General features: G+C 45.7%; 1 protein-coding gene and 1 long non-coding RNA gene across 3 annotated transcripts in view; one reads left to right on the plus strand and one right to left on the minus strand.

Annotated features, from left to right (window-relative positions):
- Positions 1-23,162, minus strand: part of LOC148934544 (uncharacterized) — a 127,584-nt gene that overhangs the window by 16,235 nt on the left and 88,187 nt on the right. The window lies entirely within an intron of this gene.
- Positions 1,743-23,162, plus strand: part of LOC148934545 (uncharacterized) — a 50,614-nt gene continuing 29,194 nt past the window's right edge. The window contains exon 1 of the long non-coding RNA XR_016141252.1: positions 1,743-12,813. This is a non-coding gene — a long non-coding RNA (uncharacterized LOC148934545). The remainder of the gene's footprint in view (positions 12,814-23,162) is intronic.

The following is a 23,162-nucleotide window of genomic DNA, read 5'->3' on the forward strand; positions in this document are numbered from 1 at the left end:
CGCTTTTAAAACTTTTATTCCCCGTAATCTTTATGACGCACAACGTGTGCGGCACGATGACCGCCGGGAGCCGCGTTCGCCCCGGAAATGTATGGATCTCACGCGGTCGAGAATTGACGCGGATTCCGCGAAATCGCGAGCGCGATGTTGCCGCCGCGCGAAAATAAACGTGACGTTTCCCGCTCGCGCGCGCTCCACCGACGACGGCGACGACTCGGTCACCATCGAAAACCCTCCCCGTCCACCGAGATTTCGGCCATTGATTTTGTCAACAACGGAAGAATAATTTCTATGGGGACACCCGCGGAGATTCATCACCCGCACGACGCGCGTTTCGATTCTCACGCGCGATACACCGCCGCTCGTAAAACACGTCGCCTAATCGCGCCCCGCGGAACACGTTATGCGAGTTCGCTACGCTATCATCTTCGTCAGATAATAATATCGATGTAGCGACGGAAACAACCCGCCCACACCCTCCGACATCGCGCTCACGCAAGCCTCGCGTAACACACCAGGATCATACTGTTATCTCATGGTTGATATAAATAGCCCCGTATTAGTCGCACTTGAAAAGTTCATACGTTGCTTATCCGCCACCGTAAAATTGCATACAGGTTTATAATTTATACGAAGCATATTGTCTCTTATCAGATTAATAATTGGATCAATTTTCGCGAAAATTATCGCGCAAAGTAGTACACCTCAAGATTATCTCTTAATCTAATTCATGAATGCACGAATATAGGAATATCGTTGTCCGCGACAAAATGAATCATTAGTTAAAATTTTATGTATAACATTGTGTAATATAGAGCAGAGATATTGAAAAATATGAATTTATGTTCGTACGGTTAATTCTTGTAGACTACACTCGGTTTAAGAAATAGCGTCGATATCACGGGTTAAAACGATGGTAATTAACCCGAGAATATTGGACGGTGCCTGAACCAGACCATTATCGGCTATCGCACTGTCGAGCAAACCCCTTGGGACCGCCTTCCTATCGGTCTGAGAATTTATTCAAAGGGCCTCTCGGTCCTATCTGATCATCATTTGACTATCTCAACACAGGGAGATGGATGTAAGTAAGCACGCGCAGCGCAAGAGAGCCGCGAACAGACCCAAGGAAAGGCAAGATTGCGCAAATATTTATGACACGACTCTATCAGCGCGATTCTGTCACTTACGAAATTCATTAAATTCATTAAATACACTCACGTGCGGAGAATCCATTCGCATACTCATAATCTCAATCTTAATTTATGACCAAATTACATTACACGCAAACAACTCACTCCTTAGTAATTATCTTGCGCATCGAAAACATCTCTTATTAAATTATTATATAATAATTCATATTATCATAACAGGTTAGTTGTAACATTTATAATCCATACTTCTCTAGTCCATTTAATCCTTTTACCAACTATTTCATTCGAATAAAGTTACTTAAACAAACTAATTGATTGGCGAGGCTGTCGATTGACCATTCGCAAAATCACTCTCTCTTGTATCCACAAAGGAAGAAAAACTTGACTTCTAAAAGATACACTATTTTATGATATAATACTTGTGACGTTTTAATCTCGCGCGAGGCTTTCGACGACGTAGTTTCACGACGATAGCGGGAAACGCACCGGCATGCATGCTTTCTCTGCCGGTCCTCCTTCTTCTTCTCCTCCTTCTCCTCCTCCTCCTAAGGAGTCACGTCGCGCAAACGAGGGAACGAGGAAGTAAGAGAGGCGCGAGGCGCGCACTTGTAATTTTTCATGCGGCACATCGCACGCGTCCAGAGCTCGCGCGGTTATCTCCGGCACCGCAGTACGTCTCATTCGCACGTAGGATATCTAAGCTAACCCGGGGTAAGTCCGCGTGTAAAAACCCCTGAGGCGGAGGAGCGGAGGAAACCGAGCGGGTGGGTGGAGGCGCGCGCGCCGCGGTGGCCGAAAGTTCACGGAGGGGGTTGTAGCCTGCGGCCGGTCACGACGCGGCTGCGGATACTCGGCGTCAGATACGAGAATCCACGCCCGCTCCCATTTCGGAAATGCCCGAAAATATATTTATAAACATCGCGATCGCGCTTATCTTAATTGCGTTGGGACGGCTCGCGTGGCCACCCCTATTCTACGAGCCGGATACCGTCGGGAATAGAAAACTTCGTCGGGGCGGCAAATCGCAAAAGCCCCGGCGGGCCTCCCCGATGGATGAATTAGCTCCCGGCGACGCGGCAAGAACGGGGAAAATCGTTTCCTCGCGCGTTACCCTGAATCTCCTCACCCCCTCCCTCCCCTCCTTCCCCTCCCCCGCCTGGCGGCGCTTTCGTCCTTTTTTCGGCGGAATTCAATCTGCGAGCGACGCGATACCGTCGTCCACTCGGAGAAAATAAGACACTTTAGCCACGAGCGGACGCCGCCACTCGTAACGCCGGTAAACAGACGCCGATCCGTAAATGTGCAAGTTTGACTTCGCTGTTTACCCCGGCCATCAGACGGTCGCTTTTAAAGTATCTATTTTCGAACTGGGACAACCGGACAACCCGGATATCGCCCCTCCCCCTCCCCATCAAAAGTACAAAATAGTTAATTCAAACAGTCTCTAAATAACGAATGATGTTTAGGTGCAATTCGAATCTGATCGCTTTGACATATTTCTAGAAAATTCGCCGTTCGCGGGGGATAAATTCTGATTTCGCGCTGGATAATCGGCGCGACGAGAGGTAACGATTATGGCACGACTCCTCGACACATCCTCGATGCAATCACGTCGCGTCTAGCGGCGTCGGCAATTACGATAAGGCTTACGATTAGCTTGACAGCGAAGCGTCGAGTGGCGGCGTGGCCTCGTGCAAATTGCAGATGAAGCGGTTATACGTTCGGTGGTGTAGGAACAATTCGCTGATTCTAGATAATGAAACAAGCTTGTCATCGGGTATGCGCATAGTCACCCGCGTGTGTCACGACCAAGTTTCACGTATTCAAGTTTATGCATTACGAATACACCGACGGCACGTAAACCGGGGCAAATCGAAGAAATTTATCTCGTCGCTTTCGAGTTTCGAAGATACGAAGAAGCAAAAAGTCGGATCAAAGTGCGTTGCTATTCCTGGCGATAATCTCATAGATGTTTAATCTTCAACGGGTACAAATCTAATTAATTCAATTGAGATTAATTATTACGGCCGGTCCACGCAGATCTCGCTGATCTCGATGTGCGAGACCAATTTGCGAGAACGATCATCGAAACGACGCGTGTTTCTCTCGTGTTGTTACGTTAATGCCCCGCTGCTTGTGCAAAACTCAAATGGCCGAACAATAAGTATCGGTAAGCGCATACGATATGCAAATTAAATGAGGCTGATACGACATAAATGTAGAGCGTCATAAAGTGTAAAAAGAGGTTCTCTGATATAAAGTCACAATAGCGCGATAAAGTAACAACAATACATAAAATACATAAATGCACTATTTCGCGCAACATTGTATTGCCTTTTTGCGCTTTAATTTGTGCCGCGTATAAATATTATAAAGCTAAATTTTCACAATGACGGCGCGAAATCTCCGCCGGTATTGATCGATGCACAATGCTGGTTATTATTGTTTGTAACAATATGTAAACGAATGCAAGTAGCGGCGAGGCTATTGTTTAAACACGCGAGGAAAAGAGTGCATTATATGCAAAAAGGATCATCGTTACGGATTCGCCGTGCGGGCCGGAGGGAGGCTTTCATTCGACCTAAGAAATACACGGCGGAGGCACACATGGCAAATCCAATGAAACCGGATTATAGACCGTTTTATGCTGATCCGAGTGAGACAATACGCTATCCGACGGGCATGAAGGATGCAGGTAGATAATCAAGCGGTTCTTTTCTCGTGGACCCGTATGCGAAGAGGCTGGGCAAAACCCTGAGAGGTATGAGACCGTGAAGGAGACCGTCTAGCTTGTGAGTTTTTGCCTATAAACCTACCGACGTGTATCGCAAAAGGGTGGGAGAGACATGTAGATAAAGAGAGAGAAAGCGGGATGAGAGATACAAACGAGAGTTGATGGCATCGTCCGATGTCGACGAGGGCCAGGCGAGGTGGTTAAAGGGGGTTCAAGAGTAGAAGAGCGTTTTATTTGCGAGGCAATGCGACGGCTAATACACCAGTCACTGGACAGCGTCCAAGTCATAAAATGGATTTTATGACGCCGATCGATACAACGAGATCTCTCTTTTTCCGACACAGTCGCCGTTCCTCTCTCGTCCTCCCGTCGGATGTCCGCCGATGCCCTATATCGGGTCTGTACCTTTCGAGGCAGGGTGGCTTGCGAGTCCACCTCATTCATTCGAGCAAACCTCGTGCTGCGGAAAGAATACAACCGATGTTGTTTCCCCCGTGCGCTTTTTCGAAAACGATAATTTTGTTCTCGACCGATCGATCATTGAGGTTTCATGTATCTATTACATTTTTCCGTTATCACGCGATGTAAAAATATATTCTGCAGACAAGAATTAATAATACTTGTGAGAAATTTCAGTGCAAAAAGGTCTTGAATAAAAAAAGAAAATTTTGTTTTAAATTGACGTTGCACATATCGCCGCACCTTGAAAATATTAAAGTGAAAAGAAATGCGCGAAAGTTAAATCCGACCGGACGTCTAGAGCGAACTCTTTTAACCCTCGAATCATTCCGGCGCTGCTTGTCGAAAATTGGAAAGTAAAAGCTCCCAAGTGACACGGTGAACAGGAATGAAAAGTTTCCCGACCGCGGGAGTCGAAGAAAGAGCGCGTCGCGCCATCCAAATTGCTCTTAACCAGGTACTAGGCGGCCCGGGAATGAGGATTTTACGGTTCTCCTAATGAATTGAAACGAAACGAGCCTCCGGCAGGCTCACCCACCGGGCCGCACCCACACATCACCCGTTATAGTATATACGGAAGTCGGCGTCTCGGCGTCGGGACCAGCTTGCCGCTGGGGGACCACGTAGAGGTGGAATTTGCATCTTGGGCGAAAATTGAAATGCACCGGTACAATGGACAGGGAAGAGTGTCCTGCGAAATGACTTTTATAATAGGGACGCGCAGGGTAATATAGCTGCGGCGGCGGAACGAGAAGCGCTTCTAACTGACGGTACATACCGTACACATCGCCATTGTGATGTACGTGCAGGCGCGCGTACCTTGCGACTTTGTACACGTGGAGGTACACGCCAACACGCCACGAAAGAGCTGCGCGCTGGTGTGTGCGTGCTTACATTTGCGATATCCCGGCGTGGTAATGGTTGTCCATGACAACGGAATTTTCTCCGTTGGATCCTCGCGACACACCGTCGCGCGCACACAGACAATGACACATCGCGCACGAGGGTAGAAATGGAAAAGTGGAGGAGGAGAGTGCGTGTGTGTGTGTGTGTGTGTGCGTGCGTGCGCGCGCGCGCGCGCGCGGGAGAGTGTGCGAGCATTTCAGCGTTCGTGTATTTCAGCCGCACGTCGACGGCACCCCCTCGGTGTTGCGCAGAGGAAATTGAAATATGCAAATAACCGCAGCTAGGTAGCGTCGGTTCTACGAAGGCTGATGTTCCGTCCGCGGAGTGTATCGGCGTTTATCGTCAACATACCGGACATATCCCCGCGTCGAAAACGGGCTTTTTGAATATCGATAACAGCAGGTTATACCCCCCGCTGTATACATCCTGCGCCCTGCATACATCCGCTCGGCCTAGGTGTGTTTGCCGTTTCGAGAAGGCGATCGCGAACGTCCAATTCGCGGCTTATTCCACGACTTATCGCGTTCCACGTCGAGCGGCCGTTCAAAGTACGAGGAACGTACGTTGCGAGTGCATACATTACGAGACCACACGCGCGGAGCCTTTCCCGAGCGCGAATGAATATTCATCCGTTCCTATTTCGTCTTTGCCGGTCGTTCTTGGCGATTAGCAACCGCGCTATTATCAGACGTCGAGTTAATTCTATTCTCCTCGGTACTTCGCAAAAGTTAGCCTCGTAACGTCGGAATGGTTTGAAGTTCCCTCGCGAAGACGGGAGGGGGGGGGGGCGAAGGAAGCGAGAAAGAAGACCCCACGCTACCGCGACCACGAAGTCTCGGTCCATAAAGCCGACGAGTGCGCATAAGTGAAGTGATCGCACGAAACAAAATGACGAATCCGCTCTGTGATATTCTGTGCCATCGACTTACATGACAACTGCTCACGACGCTTTCGAAGAAAGGCGCGGTGAAGGCTGAATTTCGCGATAGACAAATCTGCTAAAAAGAATTGATCGAAGTTCTCTGACACATATGACACTTTTCACGATCATGAATAGTGAATGGAAATTTATTTATTTTTTCTTTATTTAATACCTTTTTATTCCTTTTATTTCTGTAAAAGAACTGTACAAATTATGTGTTTAACTCTTTATCGCAACTATTGGTATAGTTTTCTATCAGGCCTATATGATACAGTGTCACATGACCTGTAAAATCGTTCTCGTCACAAACCTCTGTTCTGTATCCGATCAAAGGCGGAAACTCGGTCAAAGATTGTCGGCCTTTGAGAAACGCTTTTGACCCACGGTGGATAGAAATAGACTGGTCATTCAGTCAATCAATAACCAAATCGACGATTCCACTGAATCATGTCAGAAAATTTATTAAAAGCGCCTACAAATGACAATATCGTTTTGCGGATCGTTCCCTTTTTTCGATCGATCATATTTGTTCAAAATTACGAACAAAACTTCTCTTAAAATAATAAAAAAATATGATACAATTAATAGATATTTATTTGTATCCATTATGAATAAAATAATTATCTATGACCTTTTTTTATAAAGAAATATATACAAAAATGAAATTTAATTTTTATTCCTCTCATTTTAATTTTTTTAGCTTAGAAAAATATATTGTAAAATAATAAAAAATACAGTACAATTAATAGATATTAGTATTCATCGCGAATAAAATAATGACTCACAATCTTTTTCTTTATAAAGAAATACATATAAAAATTAAACTTTAATTTCTATTATTTTAATTTTTCTTAGTTTAGATTGTATCTTCCATCCATTTTTTCTTCAATGTCTATTGCACTATTATTCACTAAAACATACATTATATACATGGATGAAAACATGTATATAATGTGTTAATTTATATAAGTATCTCCAGGTGTATTGGATTCGAATCGCTAAAGCCAAATAACTAGATCAGTTAGCTGTGCGGAACAATGTAAAATCTGCGTGATATGTTTCAATAGTTCTATCTAATTAACCCTATTGCAATTAATAATAGACTACCACTAGCCTTCCGTATTCTGGAGCATTTCCGCTCCCCGTTTTCTTCGCCCCGTTTTCTTTGTTATAAATACATTTCGAAGAGAGCAGAGCATTAACTAAAATGCTCCATTGAAGGTAATTTTTATTCAAAGCGCGACGCTCGGGCAGCACAGCGACGCTTACTTTAAATCTAGGTTTTGAAAGTCACGAATGGTAGAAATGTAAAAATAGTTCACCTACAAAGTTATTAAGTCTTCGTAAGGGCTACCTTGCCGAAGCATTTTCATCGCAAGTAAGATCCCTCTCTCTCTTTCTTCTGCCGCTTTCCTCTTTCCTATTTTAGAGATTCCTTTCTGCTGGTTTCCCCCTTTTCCTCTCTCTTTCGTATCTTCTCCATTTTTCTTCCTCTTCACCTTTCCGCCCTTCGCCTTACCCGCTCCGCTTCTTACAACGACCAAATTAAATACTACGTCCGGAAAATCTCCGAGGAAACTCCTCGGATATTCAGAAGCGTCCTGGATGCACTGCCACGTCCAATTTCAACTACCTTATCTGTACGGTATATCGTCACGGAATAGGGAAACGATGGAATGAAGCAGACGAGAAATAATATGCATAAAAGAAAGGAAAGCAGCCTCCGATATCGCAAGTGATTCCCGAATAAAGAAGCATTTCCTTTCGACGAGAGAAATTGTGGAGTGACAACTTAATCTCCTCAATCGAGCTCTTTAAAAATACGTTTATTAATTTTGATTTTGCCGTATGACGTGGCCTGGCCTGCTATATAGAATGCGAGCACATAGTTTTAAGCCATGTATTTCGCCTATATATACCTGCGGCCCTTCGCTACCTACGCGTTACTTATGTGCAGACATAAATATGTACTTAGCCAGGATTAAATTATTTGCAGGAAGATGAAACGGGTACGACCCGCATAGCTTCATTTCCCCAGACATCTTGAATTGCGCCTATCGCGTGTCGATGAAAATGTGCCTTACGGGCAACTCGCGTTGGTCTTTCCAACGCCGACGTCAGAGACACAAGTACCAGATTTAATTCCGGGGCCGAAGATAGAATGATAATTTCACGAAGAGAATCGAGGATATATCTGCATATATCTTTCTCCCTTTCTAATAAGCGTATGCGGCATGCGGCGTTTGCAGAGGGCGAAGTAGGAAGATCGCAAACAAACGGATATATTGCGGATATAATAGAGTCGCTGATACATATTCGTCGCTGTAGAATTCCGGCTTAATATTTCATCGGCGGTCGCTAGAACGCAAGTGTAACTTATGCCAGTTTAATGACCGAGCGCGGCATTTAATTCAGGCATTTAATAATTCACGATGGTCACAGGGACAATCCCGTACGTCGCGTATCGTAATATTCGCGTAGCTCGTGTATGTTCGAGAGCACGAATGTCGGTTTCCAGTGGGACCGCGACAATGCGTTGTATTACATCGGCTACTACTCAGGTCGCGCACTCCCCCCCTCCCCCGCTCCGCCGCCGCCCCCCCCGATCCTCCTCTTTCCTCTCAGCGAGGATTAATTCATTCTCGGCATGGCTCGTACAGTGGACTACGGATAGGCTATCCTTTCCCCCATGAGATATCTCGTTTCCAGAAGGATGCGTACGAATTTGGCACACGTTTCTCCGATTTGCATCTATATGAATAGGCGTGGATTACGGGATTGGAATAAATTTGGCCGGCTAAGTGAGCTCGGCAATTTATACGGACACACGAGCAACGGACGCGCATATTCTTACGGCGTATACGCGTATACGTGTGTACGCACACGTAGAACCGGACCGGCTACAAACGCACGCAACGGAGGCGTGCTATAAAACTTTATTACGTTGCAATTTGTCTAACCGCGAAGAAAACGAATAGAAAATAAATCACGTCTGCAACTTTAAGGGGCGCCTAAAAGGGGCGATTAAAATTCGCACGAATTTTACGTAATGCGCGATCCTGATCTTCGATTAAAATTAACGAACACATCTAGATTGTAGGATTACGTATACGTGGTCTATAATATTGTTTTATATCAGTGTTTCATATTTTAATATGTGTGTCGTATACGCCACACGCATGATTCTACCAATGTCACAATAATCCAGATACTAGACCATCGAACGACTGGATGATTCGCAAAATTCATCCATCATTTTCGGTTATCCCGATCATTTATGACGATCGTTGTCTCGGACCTCGGCGAGACCGGCCTACAATGCCGCCGTCGGCTGAACAAGAACTTATTACGATCCGTCATTTTGTCCGTTCGCCGCTCGTAACAAGCATCTTTTACGACACCACGTAAAATGGGAAGAACGATGGCGCGGCGCCATAGACGTTGATTGTCGGGGGACTTTCCGCTCTCCTCGCGCTCCGTCGCTCCTTCTCCCTTCCTCCGTCCACTCTCGGTCGTTCCTCTCTTTCCGCAGTCCGCCACCCTGAGGAGAGGAATGGCGGTACATTCCCTAACGGAGGGAAAACCACCGTCGCGCTGAACGGGCGCCCGGGCACGGTGGCAGGAAGACGTTGTTAGGGCTATTGCTCTCTGTCCGAATGAAGGACCGCTCATATTTACAAGCGACGGTAGCAAATGGTCGAAACGGCGAGAGGGTGGACGGCGGTGCGGACGGATGAAACATCAAGGGAACGAACCCGTCAAATCGGCCTGTGGGACTCGGCAACGCGATTCCGCTTCTCTCTATCCGTTCCCGAATCTGCGCCATTTTTATTCCCGCCCGTCGCTGCGAGGGAGGCTGCATCCTCGGAATTCACTCGGGTGTTCTCGTCGAACGTTTCTCGTCACGCGATTTGTAGCGGTGGTGATTTTCAACGAGATAAGGCGAAGATAGGTTCGGCGCACTTGGTGGAACAAATGATCAAATGCTTCTAACAGGATCTATCCGAGGATACATCCCGCTCGACATCGATATACCGATAAGTATACGCGTCAAAGTCACGCAATTACAGATTTTTCCTCGTTTAGAAAATCGAGACTTTTTTAGTAGAATTGAATTTAAATATTTATTCGTAATTATTTTCAACATATCTGTTACTAATATTTCAAATTACTACAGTGAGAAAAAAGATGACTAACTTGACTAAATTTTTCAACTTAATTATATTTGTTTAGTTCAAGTATTTAAGTTAAATTTAATCAAATTAACAACTTTTTTCTCAGTGCAAGGAAATCTTTTTCTCGGTATATTAAATTAAAATTAATGAAATAATCATCATCACTCGACAACGAGGATCCTATTATTAAATTTCAATCTATTTCGTTGAATTTTTTTTAGATTAAATTGTGAAATAAATTAATAATTTTTTCCCGTCTATATCGCCTACAAATGGTAGACTCTTCAGAAGATTGAAAGAAAAGTTTAAAAGAACACATTAAAAGTTCAAAAAAAAAAAAACGAACGGTTAAACTGCGTCGGAAAGATAAAAATTGGAACAAGTGTGCCTTAGGCGAACACTTTTGGAAAAGCGTGGCCTAAATAAGACATCACCCGAAGATAAAGACGGTTTGAAGAGCAAGTCTGAAAAAGAGAGTCATTAAGCTACAAGCAACGTCGCAAAAAGTTTTATACAAATCCTGAAGTTAAAAATGGCAGATATAAAAGATCTGTTTAATAATGATAACTTATGTTTCCTTTCATAATAAATATTACTCGAAAATCTCTTCAAATTTTTGCTGCAATATATAGCGTATAAAAAATATCATATAAAAATTTATATGGAGATCGATATAAAAAATTTTCCATCAAAATTTCTATTCGCTCTATAGGAAAACGCCTCGACCTTTTTCAGAAATTTACTAGTAGTCAATCCGTGCAAAATGTAACGGGCGGACGGTGTCACACACTGTGGCTAAATAATATTATACTTCCACTCTCACAACGCCGTGTGGCGTTTTCTCTTTTCTCTTTGGCCCGTCCTCCACTCTCGTCCCTCTATCCGCGCCCGTGTTCGTATGGATATTTTTATGAATCCATCGATGTATGAACACATGCAATCGTTCGCGTTTATTGTTTTTGTCAGACCAGTCCCGACGTCGGCCGAATTTGCATATTTTGTACCAGGCCGACTGTTCGGTCTATTGTGTCCAACCGACTGCTGAATTGCTCCACATCGAGCATAAGCTCGAACTTTTGCATGACAATAAAAGCCACAATAGTATCGAGCATGTTCGACTGGTATCGCTAACGAAAATTCGCGCGGGGAAAAAGAGAGAGACAGAGAGAGAGAGAGAGAGAGAGAGAGAGAGAGAGAGAGAGAGAGAGAGAAACTGTGAGAAGAAAATAACAAGATTTAGAAATACATAGAAACTGCAAATTCAGTTTATAAACTTTAATAATACCAATAATGTTTCGCGAAGTTATTTAATTTTCCGGCGGATATTGATGTCATTTTCTATTAATATAGTTTATCAAAATCAAAAGTTTCGCAACTCTCGTAACAGAACACAATTACACGATACAAAAATTGATTTTAATCTCAATCTAAGAAATCAATGACGGTCTCGAATCACGTTCCGTCCGATTTATGAGAGATCGATGTCTTTGCATCAATATTATTACAGTCATTTATTCCACGTCGCCCTCGCGTACACAGATCAATCGCGAAATGATTACGAACGTTTCAATTAAAATAAGTCATCCTGCCACTTTTATCAGCTTTACGAGCGCTGTCCGGGTCCACGTGAATTATCTGTCGCGCTTCGCTTTCACCGTTACGATGATGTATAGGCGGCCGCATAAAAAATGTGAACGAGAGTCCACGTCGGGGAGGCGATATCGTGAAAAACGAGACTTTCGGGATTGCAGCGTGTACGGACGGACAAATAGTTCGATGGATCAAGTTTTAATGACCGGAACAGCCGAGCGCCGACGCCGCTATCGAGCCATTGACAAACCCACTGCGGGGGTTTGTTGCTAAAATGAATCGCGCCGTTATTTGCGAACGCATAACATTAAACAGCCCGGCGTGGCCGAAAGCGCGCGACGCCGTTATCGCGATAACAATAAGTTTGCCGATACGATTGTATCCTTTGAAACCGATATTGGCGGCGATATTGATTGCGACCGGTGCGGTTCGAGAAAACTTATGTGATTGACGGAGATTTGGCAACGCGTGCTACTAATAGCCGTGCCGTTTAAAAGAACATATCTGCCATTACAAATCTCACATCGCAAAATAGAGAATTCATTCGCGAGACTTGACGTATATGCCGGGGCGATTCTTCGAAAGCTAAGGGAAACAATTTTTCTATTTCTTCTACATATACACGTGATATACCGAGAAAACCTGTGTACGTTGAAGAAGGTAACTTCATTGCCTTAAAACATCTGCTGTTCCAGTAGATCTTGTGACCAGAATGGGATCGAGTGTACGCAGATGTCTCCTATACTTTGGACTTCGGGGAGCCGTTTAATGATCATTAAAGATAAACTCGATCAGAATCCGAGAGCGGCTCGAAAGCTCAGGAGAAGCACCGGGCGAGTCGGCTCTTTAGGGAAACGCGGAGCATCGGCGGTGGTAAGTACCTTACTGTCTCTCATTCAAACGGAACGTTCTAATGCTCCAAATACGAGTTCGAGAAACGATCAACTTGCTCCGCACATATGTGCGCCCCGCCGACGAAGAAACTAACACGCGAGCGATCGATGACGCGTGATAAAAATACACTCGAGTCTTCGGCGGCGCGACGTGCCGTTCCGGGCGATAAATCTCGCGATTCTAGCGCAAGGACCAGATAGAGACACGTGTCCGTTAATGGCTGGCACAGTCACCGGGTGGCGATCATTGCCAAGCCAACCTACAGCCGCCTCTATCCCCCGCGGCTACGTGCGCGGCTTTCCCAAAGCTCGACTTCCATTCCGGCATCTGTCCGCAGGTACCTTCACGTAGACATGTGTACATATATACCTATGTCCGCGCGATCGCATCTCTCGTTGGTGTAGTCAGGTTGTGTGTTCCGGGCCCCTCTCCGTATGTGTATGTGTATGTGTATGTGTGTGTGTGTGTGTGTGTGTGTGTGTGTGTGTGTGTGTGTGTGTGTGTGTGTGTGTGTGTGTGTGTGTGTGTGTGTGTGTGTGTGTGTGTGTGTGTGTGTGTGTGTGTGTGTGTGTGTGTGTGTGTGTGTGTGTGTGTGTGTGTGTGTGGGTATAAACCGCCCGGATTCTCTTTTTGCGGCGGCGCGAGATCTCAACAAGGTAAAGCGGACACGTTTTCCGGAATCGCCCGGGCTTCGGCTTACCCCCCTGCCCCATCCCCCGTGGAATCGGATTCGACTTAAAGTGCAATTTCGATAATTCACGGCTGAAATACCGCCGCGGAATCTCAAGTCTCGAGACACGGCGGGTGGGTGTGCTGTCGTTGCTCCTTTGCGTATCGATAATCGCGCGCGATTATCCGATAAGATACTCGAACAATTTCCCAGCACCTCCGCGGAGAGGAAATTAACTATCGTATAGGAAAGGCACCTCCGCGGAGAGGAAATTAACGATCGAGATCAGTGCGAAAAGATAAGGTGGCATATGTGGCAAAAATAGGATGACTTCATGGAATATTCGATAAGGTCAAATGCATCATGCTGTATCTCATCCAAGTAGGTCGCGCTTATAAAATGATTTCAGTAATCTCGAAAAGTGGTACTTTCCCTGACTAGCGCGTATCTAGTCTCCCCCGCCCCCTAACGCGCTCTACGTCAGAAACAAAGTGTACGACCGTATATAGCGTAAGTAAACTGCGTGAATCACGGAACGCCGACGAGGAAACGCCATCACAGGAGTAAAGAAAATAAAGATACTTAAATTCGCCTCGTCGAACGAGGTATAGCCCCTCGGTCGGCAAACTTTCTGCCTCTCTTCTCCCGGCCCTCACCCTCCCCTGGCGAGACAAGAAAAGGAATAAGCGTCTCGGACGAGGCGATATCCTTTGGGTTTGATTTCTCCTGGATCGCAATCCCGCTCGGCAGATTCATTGGCTCCGTTTCAATTCCGGCCAGCGGATCAAACACCGACGTGCGGTCGTCGGGTGGCTGACTCGCCAAGCAGGCAGAAGGGAAGTGATGGCGGGTACTTTGTGCCGTCGAAGGCGACAACGACGCCCGACGTCGACGCCGCCAGCGTCGCCTCCGCCGCGCCGCGCCGTCGTCATCGTCCTCGCTGTTGTCGTCGTCGTCGTCGTCGTCGTCGCTCGCAGGAGCGATCGACGCGCAACGTCTAACTGACGACGGCGACAAAGGAGAGGGCTCGTCGTCAACGACGCGACTTGGCAACTCGTCAAGAAGCTTGTAACCCTAACTGTGCCATTGTGCGCGAGGCGCTCGCTGGAAACTCCTCTTTGACCGAGCCTGCTGTTTCGAGCCTTCTTTGTTTTCCCCGGAGGGAACACCACCACCGAAAACGCGCGTGGCATGGGCGTTTATCGTCAACCACCGTTCCTCGCGAATGGACTTTCTTGCATCCTGATGCATGCCCGAGGCCGTGGTGAAGAAATTGGCCGATGCCGACAAAAGGAGTTGGAGTAATGCAATATTACCGCTCGTAGACTTAATACGCTTCATTACTTTTAGGGTTAGATCTAAAGGCCGGCAATTATACAAACGTGACTTGACGTGCACTCGAGGCTGGGAATCGCGAGAAGAGAATAAACATTTTTCATCAAACGGCCACGCGAATCTCCGTCGCGCAATCGGCGCGTGTAACTCGCTCGAAACGAAATTTGTAGTCCCGGAATAGTCGCGATGACAAGTTAATCGTCGTTGCGAGACGGTCTCCCCCCGCTCGACTGGCGTTTGTCGAAAAATGAGAGAGAGAGAGAGCGGTGACCTGCGCTCTACCTGAACCGAAAACGTAGAAGCGAAGAGTGAGATACGATCGGTGATTTCGTTGTGCCAACTGGTCGGTGCACATCGGGGGTGCACGCGAAGTGTACACATTTAGAACAACAAGTCTTTTTGAGCAGATGGTGCGCATCGGCACTCCCATAAACAAGCCGACGCCGTGGTCTATAGTCACCAGTCTCTCGCTCTCCTTCGCTCTCCCTCTCGTCCCGCCCTTCCCTCCTTCTCTATCTCTCACACGTCCTTTCCGTTTCTCCCGCTGCCATTTCTCTTCCTTTTTCGCCGCTCTTCCGCCCGCCGCCGTTTCTCTTTCCTCTTCTTCCGCCCGTTGTTCTACCACGTCCAAGAAAAGCCAATAAACCATCGAATTCCTCCGGTATATTGCGGGACTCCGGGGCTGCCGCTCGGAACCAGCAACAAGTCCCGCGCTCTTATATTCCGCGAGTCGTCCCTCTGCCTGAGCAGACGTTTATACTTTTGCAAATTACCAGCCCGTGGTTATGTGCACGCTCACCAGCTGCAAAAGTGGAGCGAAGGGAAAATCGAATAGAAAAAGGAAAGTGAAGAGCGATATATATATATATATATATATATATATATATATATATATATATATACAGGGTGACCGTTGCCGAATGTCGAATGTACCCCCGCGAGCCAGAGGGAGATATAGGATCAACCGAGACGACGTTGTGCGAAAACGCGACTTTGTGCGCGGTGGGTCGACGATATTATTTCATTTGCATACAATCAAACACACCTACACATACACGCATATACACAACAGAACGATTCCGCTAAGATTTCTCGTGATATCGAAGTGTGGCATTCGGCGTTTGTATTAAAAGCCGTGCTGTCCTCGGTCGATTTCATTCAGGCTTTTCTACATTCCAAATACTTAAAATTGAAAATCTGTACTATCAATTTCCTCTTTGACAATATAGTCTCAAAATAAAAAATAGAAAAGAAAAATTACTAGATTATTTATAATGTGTTCCGGAGAGAATAACCTGCGATCGGGTGACATCTAATTTACGATACAATCATAAATTTTGCCAACTATTCGAAATAAACTGGTGAGAGTTATCGATGATAATGAATGTCTCGCCGCAAATCGAAAACAACAACGTTGCCGGCAACGGGAAGATAGAAGGGTGTTCATGAGGGGTGCTCAGCCCGGTTATAAAACTTATATAATATCTGGCTGTCCAATCTCCTTCTTTCTCTCCTACGTCTTCCGTCCGTTATAAGTAGCGAAGCATTACGTGAGTGGAGAACCGTTTAACAGTGCCAGCGAACCGTGTTCTATCGCGTGGAGGTCTATTGAATTTTTGCCCATCAGGAACCTCCCGAAGCCTCGCTACGCTCGTAAAGTAAATACGTCTAATGACTGTATCTCGTTAGTGCATCGCGCGTGCTCTATCTTTTGGTCAGTGACGGCGACGGCGGCAGCGTTAGACTTCCCGCCTTGTTGATAAAACTTGGGATGACGGGCTTCTTTTCTTCTTCCACGACGGCGTCCATTCCATTTCCATAATAATAGAAGATTCGTCCTCTAACGAATCTTCGCAAGTAATCATCTCTCTATTTCGAATGATTATTAAGAAATATGTCATCTATCTCATAATTTTAAGATTTCATATCGTAGGGAAGTAGAAAACAAGAAAAGATTCCAGGAGAACGAGAGGTTTATCTCTGCAAATATTTTAAGTTACATTTGTGCGATAACTGTCCGCTGCGATCTAATTATTATTCGTATATATATTCGTTGTAAATGTCAAAATTTTAACCTACATTTTTGTACTTGCATGATTATTATTTTTTTTTTTAATAAAATTGATAAATACCAAAAATTATGAGGGTTCAACCAATAAATTACATTTAACGAGCCTTTCCAGAAGCGGAACTTCGAAAAAAACCTTTCACTGAGATGACTGGTTAAAATTTCTCGTTGCGAACCAACACCTTGCGAAGGTCTTCAATTTGCTCGACTGGAGTCTTCCAACTACCGCGACATGGGGATGAGAGGACGAGAGAGATAGGAGCAAGAGCCAGTAGGGAAGAGCAAACTAAGATCTGTAAGCAAACTCGCGATCGATTAAAACGGTGGAAAACTGGCGCGAGTCGTTGTGATAACGCAGATGCACGAGAGCGAGCATCATTCGCGCCCTCGTTTTAATTGGGTGTGCACGCGCATAAATTAACAGAACAGAGAGAGAGATCGGCTAGAGAGATTTGCGACATGTATCTATTCGTATCTGTCGCGCTTTTCTTCACCTCCTCTGCTGTCATTCCAGGCAGATCAGACGAGAGCACTGCGTATTTAGCGAAAGACCATGAATATTTTGCACCTCTCGCCGTGCACCGACCAATGGAATTTAAATACGTCCCGGGCGTCGCCGTGGTATCGTTTAAGTTTCCGTTTACGAGTACACCTTGTTAACCACGCTTCGACGAATGGCTCACGTGCATGCTAGCCTTTAAGGTGTCAGACGTGGTCGTCTGCATTAGTCGTAAATGTTTCCTGCAGTCGCGCGGCTCGCAAAACATCGCGACCCGATGTGTGCGACAAGTGTAAAAAGTGCCTCCGCGCTCGTTATCCGACTGTTTTTTCATCTTTTTTCCCCTCTTTCTTTTCAAACGTCGCGTCCGTTCATTTCGGAAGCACGCGATTAATGTGCTGGGAAATAGAAAAAGCTCGTGTGTGCGTGCGTGCGTGCGCGCGCGCGCGCGCGCGCGCGCGCGCGCGTGTGTGTGTGTGTGTGTGTGTGTGTGAGTAAATTAATAATTCTATCTCACTTCGTAAAAATCAGGATAGTTTTAGAAAAAACTGCGTTTGAGCGAATTTTAGAAAAACTCGATAATATAATAATGAACACACGGTGCATTATTCTTTGATTTGAGCTCGAGGATAAAAATAGCCAAGTTTGGATAGTTAATGCAAGCGCTTAACTTCTTACGGTTTCTCGGATGAAAATTAATCATGACTTATAGCGCTACACGTGACAATCTGCTATCTGACTTCCGGTCGAGTAGACATTTAACCACGGTCTGTCTGTTACGGGACTAATGTAACGTCACCAAATGCGATTATACGATATAACGTAGTGCCTTCCCATTGGCCTAAACGTGGGAAAATCGATAGCTAAATGAAACTGCAAATCCACAATTAGAAACCAGTTATCTTCCCCGCGAGTTAGCAATCGCAGCTCCAGGCTCCAGACTCGAAGCTTTAAAAGTAGCTATCGACGATATATCGACTAGAAAATGGCAATAACGATTATGAGTCTCATTGACTCCATACTGATATAATAGTGGAATTGCATGCTTCCTCTTGTATCTCGATGAGAATAGCTCGAGGTATCAGAAAAGACAACAATAGCTGCGCTAAAGCTTTAGTTAAGAATTATTACCATCGCACTATTCTCTGGTAATTTAAAGAGCGACAGAGGGTAAGAGAGAAAGAGAGAGAGAGAGAGAGAGAGAGAGAGAGAGAGAGAGAGAGAGAGAGAGAGAGAGAGAGAGAGAGAGAGAGAGAATCAGAGAGGAGATATAAGCTTGCACAGTACTATTCCCCGCGTTTCTGCTTCCGCGGGATTAGATGCGTTCCACATATACGCCAAGGTGAGGAAAGCGAACGGGAGCGAAAAGAGAAATAAATCCTCGATTCGGTAATTCCAAGGGTTTCGCGGCATAAATCTAAGTTCTGCGGCTGAGGGTCGGCCGACATAGTCCGCAAGATTCAGGGACTTTTGCCAGAGCAACTTTAATCCCCCGGTAGTTCTCCTCTGGCTGAGTTACGTAGAGCTCCTCCGCGGAAGCCTGCAACTCCGCCGTGGAACCTGATAACGGCCGAAATGCTGAACGGTTTAAAATGTCGCATAAAAATATATAAACTACACCTTTATGAATTTACAAAATAGCGCGGATCGAAGTTATATGTTATATTTCTGTAATAGATACTTTTTTCGGAGTGGGTGCTGACAATTATTTTTGTGGAAATTACGTAAAATATACCGTAATAACGCAAAGCAAAAGTCGTAAAACATCGTAAAACATCGCAAACATCGTAAATGAGACAAAAATCGCAATTAACGCTTCTACCGCAGAAACTTATGCAATCTTCTCCGGTTTTCCTGCCGTTCCGGATGCGTAGAAAATTACGGTAGACAGGTGGTTTCTTTGTGGGTCGAGAAACTTGGTTCTTGCTGCTCCCACAGACGGTGCAATGCTCTTAGAGGTACAGGAAGATACGTTATTAATATCCATAAGAGGCGAAACGGCGCGGTGGCTGGTGACGAAGAAGCAAGAGGCAGAAGCAAGCGGCAGCCAAGCGGGAGCCAAGAGTTACGTGTAGGTAAGTGTTAATCTTGGTGGGTTAACGCAAGCGGCGGCCGCTGCCAAGTCTGCGGATTATCGCACATCTTGTAATTGCCAACCAATCCCACGGGTGGAACCGGTTGGGAGTGGCTAGAACTGTTTGGCATCAAGCCTGATTGTGCTACCACGCTCTCTCCTGTGTAGCGTTTGCCATTCGGCGGGCTGCCGACGTTATTTCCTCAGTGGGGATCCACCCTCGATGCCATTCCATCCTCAGATCGTCTAAATCCTATTCGACGTCTCGACCCAGCCTTCCTTCATTTGTCAACAACGATAGACCACCGGTCCGCTGGCTTTTCGCGGAAATCGCAAATGTCCAATACCGCGCCGTTACATCCGGCCGATATATTATTACTCGGACATTTTCCGCAATTCTGACTTTCTTTCATTTGGCAGGAGCCAAGGCGGTTGCCTTGGTTTCCGAGAAAAATTGTATGTTATTGTCAAGAAACACTCATATCTTTTTATGCGATATTCGCTTGTTACATCCAAAGCCCGAACCGAACCGAAGATTTAGAAAGCAATCCGAGAAATAGTTATTAAAACTAGCTAATGACACACAAAATTTCTCTACATGTAATAGTCATCGCGTACATGGAGAAACTAATTGCAGCAGCCTGCATTCAACGAGTTTGCGTCACGAGAGAAACACTATGGGCCATATGGCGAATATACTGGCGCGAAGTAGAAAACATCTAAATTAAACAACAAATACACGGAGATACGAGGATTTACATGGGTCGTAAAACACGCACTCCCCATTTTGTAGATCCGACGTGTCTCTCGTCGTGTGTGGACCCTTCCACCCGGGCGGCGACCCTATAGAACTGAAGCCACGCAAGCATCACGACGCCACGAGGCAAACGATTTACACGGGCAAAACGCGTATCGAACGCGAGCGAGCGCGTGTACAAGCCGAAAAACATCGTTGAAATATTAAAGTAGCTGCAGAATGACGCGTGTTTGACCAGCTTATCCCTCCCACCCCCTCCCTCCCCCCCGTCTCACCCTTTGTTTCTCCGTCCAACTTATAATTACTCCCCGGAATTGGCGACGGCGGCTGCGTCGTCGGGCGAAACTTCCTTGAGCTGTCGTCGCGACCTCCATCCTACTTGGTGAAATAACGCGTTCGCGGAAATTGCTTGGATCCCGGGGCGCGGGACCGGGATCGTTTCAATTAGCGCGCGAATGCGAAGCGGCGGGTAATTCCGGCTACGCGACGCCGAAACGCGAGGAGATAATCATCTGGAACTCATCGTAAATCCACTAGCCGGCAGTTAGCCGGACGGTGTTATCGTATCGCGTGGGCGTATGCGCCGAATGCGTTGAATCATCGGTTTCGGGCGTAGTCGAGAATCCGAAATACGGTGGATTTGAAGGGAACGGCGTGAATCGAACGCGAGGTCCGATGAAGAACATCGGCAGCGCAGTCGATCGGCTCGGATATAACGCGTTCGCTGTACCAAAAAGCGGTGGCAGTGTGGGTGATGTCACGTGTATTTTATAGTTTCGCTCAGTCGAGGGCGGCGAGGTGTTGACGGACGGGACGTGGTACAACGACCCAACGCAGCCTGCCTCTCATCTCGCTCCCTCCCCTTTACTCGCCCCTCATCACCCTTTCGCTCGTTCTCTCTTTCCACGTTCATTCATTCGGTCTGCCTCTCTCACTCTCTCTTTCTCTCCCTTCCTTTCTCCCCCTTTCGTATATCCTCGTTCCTGGCTCTATCTGTCTTGTGTACACCCCCTATGTTCACCTACCGACTGCCAAAACCACCCCTCGGACGAAACCCAAACAGTGTTGCCAAACGTCTGTGCGACGCGTAGCCTGGCCATTTGCATTTCGTTTGTGTCGCGACACAGAATATTTCGCGAACGCGTTTTATCGGGGGATTTTCGGGTTCTCTTGTCGGGTAGCAGAGGCAGGCGCCAACCCTGTTTGCGTAGCAAACCTGCGACATCGATCTTCGTTGCATCTATGTCGAGAGTCTTCGATACGGTGTTAATATTCGATGACGATACTTATTTCTAACAAGAACGTTTTGAGTATACTTTATTGTATATTTTCCATATCGTCAAAGAATTCAAGTGTTATGGAACAGAATATTCGACTAACGTAATGTATTATTAGCGTTGAAAAAAATATCATAAATATTATATAAAATATAAATATAATATTATTATATAATAATATTATTATATAATAATATTATTATATAATATATAATATTATTATATAAAAAATAAATTTTATAAAATATTAATTTATGTAAGAATTAAATTTTATAAAATATAGAAAATAAATAATTCGTGATGTTTAATTTTTTCAATAACCCGATTTCCAAGTCTACTAAGATCCTAATTCTTATGTATAATACGTGATATTAATCTCACATGTATAATATTAACCCTCAGAGTTACCATCCAGAATTATAACTTTGAAATTTCAACAGACTATATTTTATACCCAGTCAATTCGGAGTTTGTATAGCCTATTTCGTGTATTAATTCCTTCTACTATCTCTCTGTATACATTTCGGCACATTTTCGCATATGAATCTCAGCGATATTACAGTCATAGACTCAACATCATGTTTCCCGACATGTTTCTTAATGGTAAAATTTCTAATAAGAAGAATAAAGCGCGGGAAAGCCGAAATTAAATATGAAGCAGCCTCTATCACCTATGAAAGGCACAATTTGAAGTAGAATGAAGGCGACAGCGTCCACACTAATCACACGGACGAGTCGTGTGTCTTGTCGAGCGCGGGCGTTAAAATTTCAAAGTGCAAGTTGAGTCCACGCGGGTCGAATTTCGGGAGGAAGGAAGCCGCGGCTCCTTGAATTTCAAAATACCGATAAAATATAGAACGGAAACTATCCGCGCCGGTATCTGCGGCGGCGGTCGGAAAGAAAGGCGATACGTCTTGTCGGACACCGGTAGTCACCTCCGCGAGAGATCTCTCCATGAAGTGCAGATGCGGTGCACATATATGTATTATATATACGTGTATATATACGTAATATATAGCGCGCATCGCGCGCGGCGTGCGGAACGTCGTGTCTACGAAGTTGCGGACGTAGGGATTTGCAACGGTGGAATTGTAGGACCGTGGCGGACACCTCTGATGTAATGCGCTGGAACTTTTCGAACAAACAAATCCGCGGGCCGGATACGCGCGAGGGAAGGGAGGCGGGGGCAGTCAATACACGGAACTGGGCGAGCGGCAGAGTTCCGAGGCGAGTGACAGAGCGGTGCCACGGTCCGAAGCAAATTTGGTAAACAATTAAGACAAACGGCAGTTTGGACGTATCGAAACAAACAGGTTGTACTTCATGCCCCGGCGCACTCGGCGTGCCACAAATACGTCCTACTGGCTCGCTTTTTCCCATACACCCTCGCCGTATTTTTTATCAGGGAAAAAAATGACCGACCCAACGTCGAGAATTGTGGCCGGTTGCAAAAATATCCTTGATAAATGTATTGACGTGGAAACAAACTTGAGCGTTGACACTCGAGAATTTCGTGAATCCCTGGTGGTCAGCACTTGCGTTCAATATCGGGGGCGATATACTTCGCGCAGATTCACGACGGCTACAAACAACACGGAGTATAGTTGTTATCGTCCGTAACAAGTTCGTTTATAACAAAAAGTTCCAT

Source organism: Pogonomyrmex barbatus, unplaced genomic scaffold (assembly GCF_055798465.1).
Source record: "Pogonomyrmex barbatus isolate J1 unplaced genomic scaffold, ASM5579846v1 scaffold9, whole genome shotgun sequence".
NCBI classification, from domain to species: Eukaryota; Metazoa; Arthropoda; class Insecta; order Hymenoptera; family Formicidae; genus Pogonomyrmex; species Pogonomyrmex barbatus.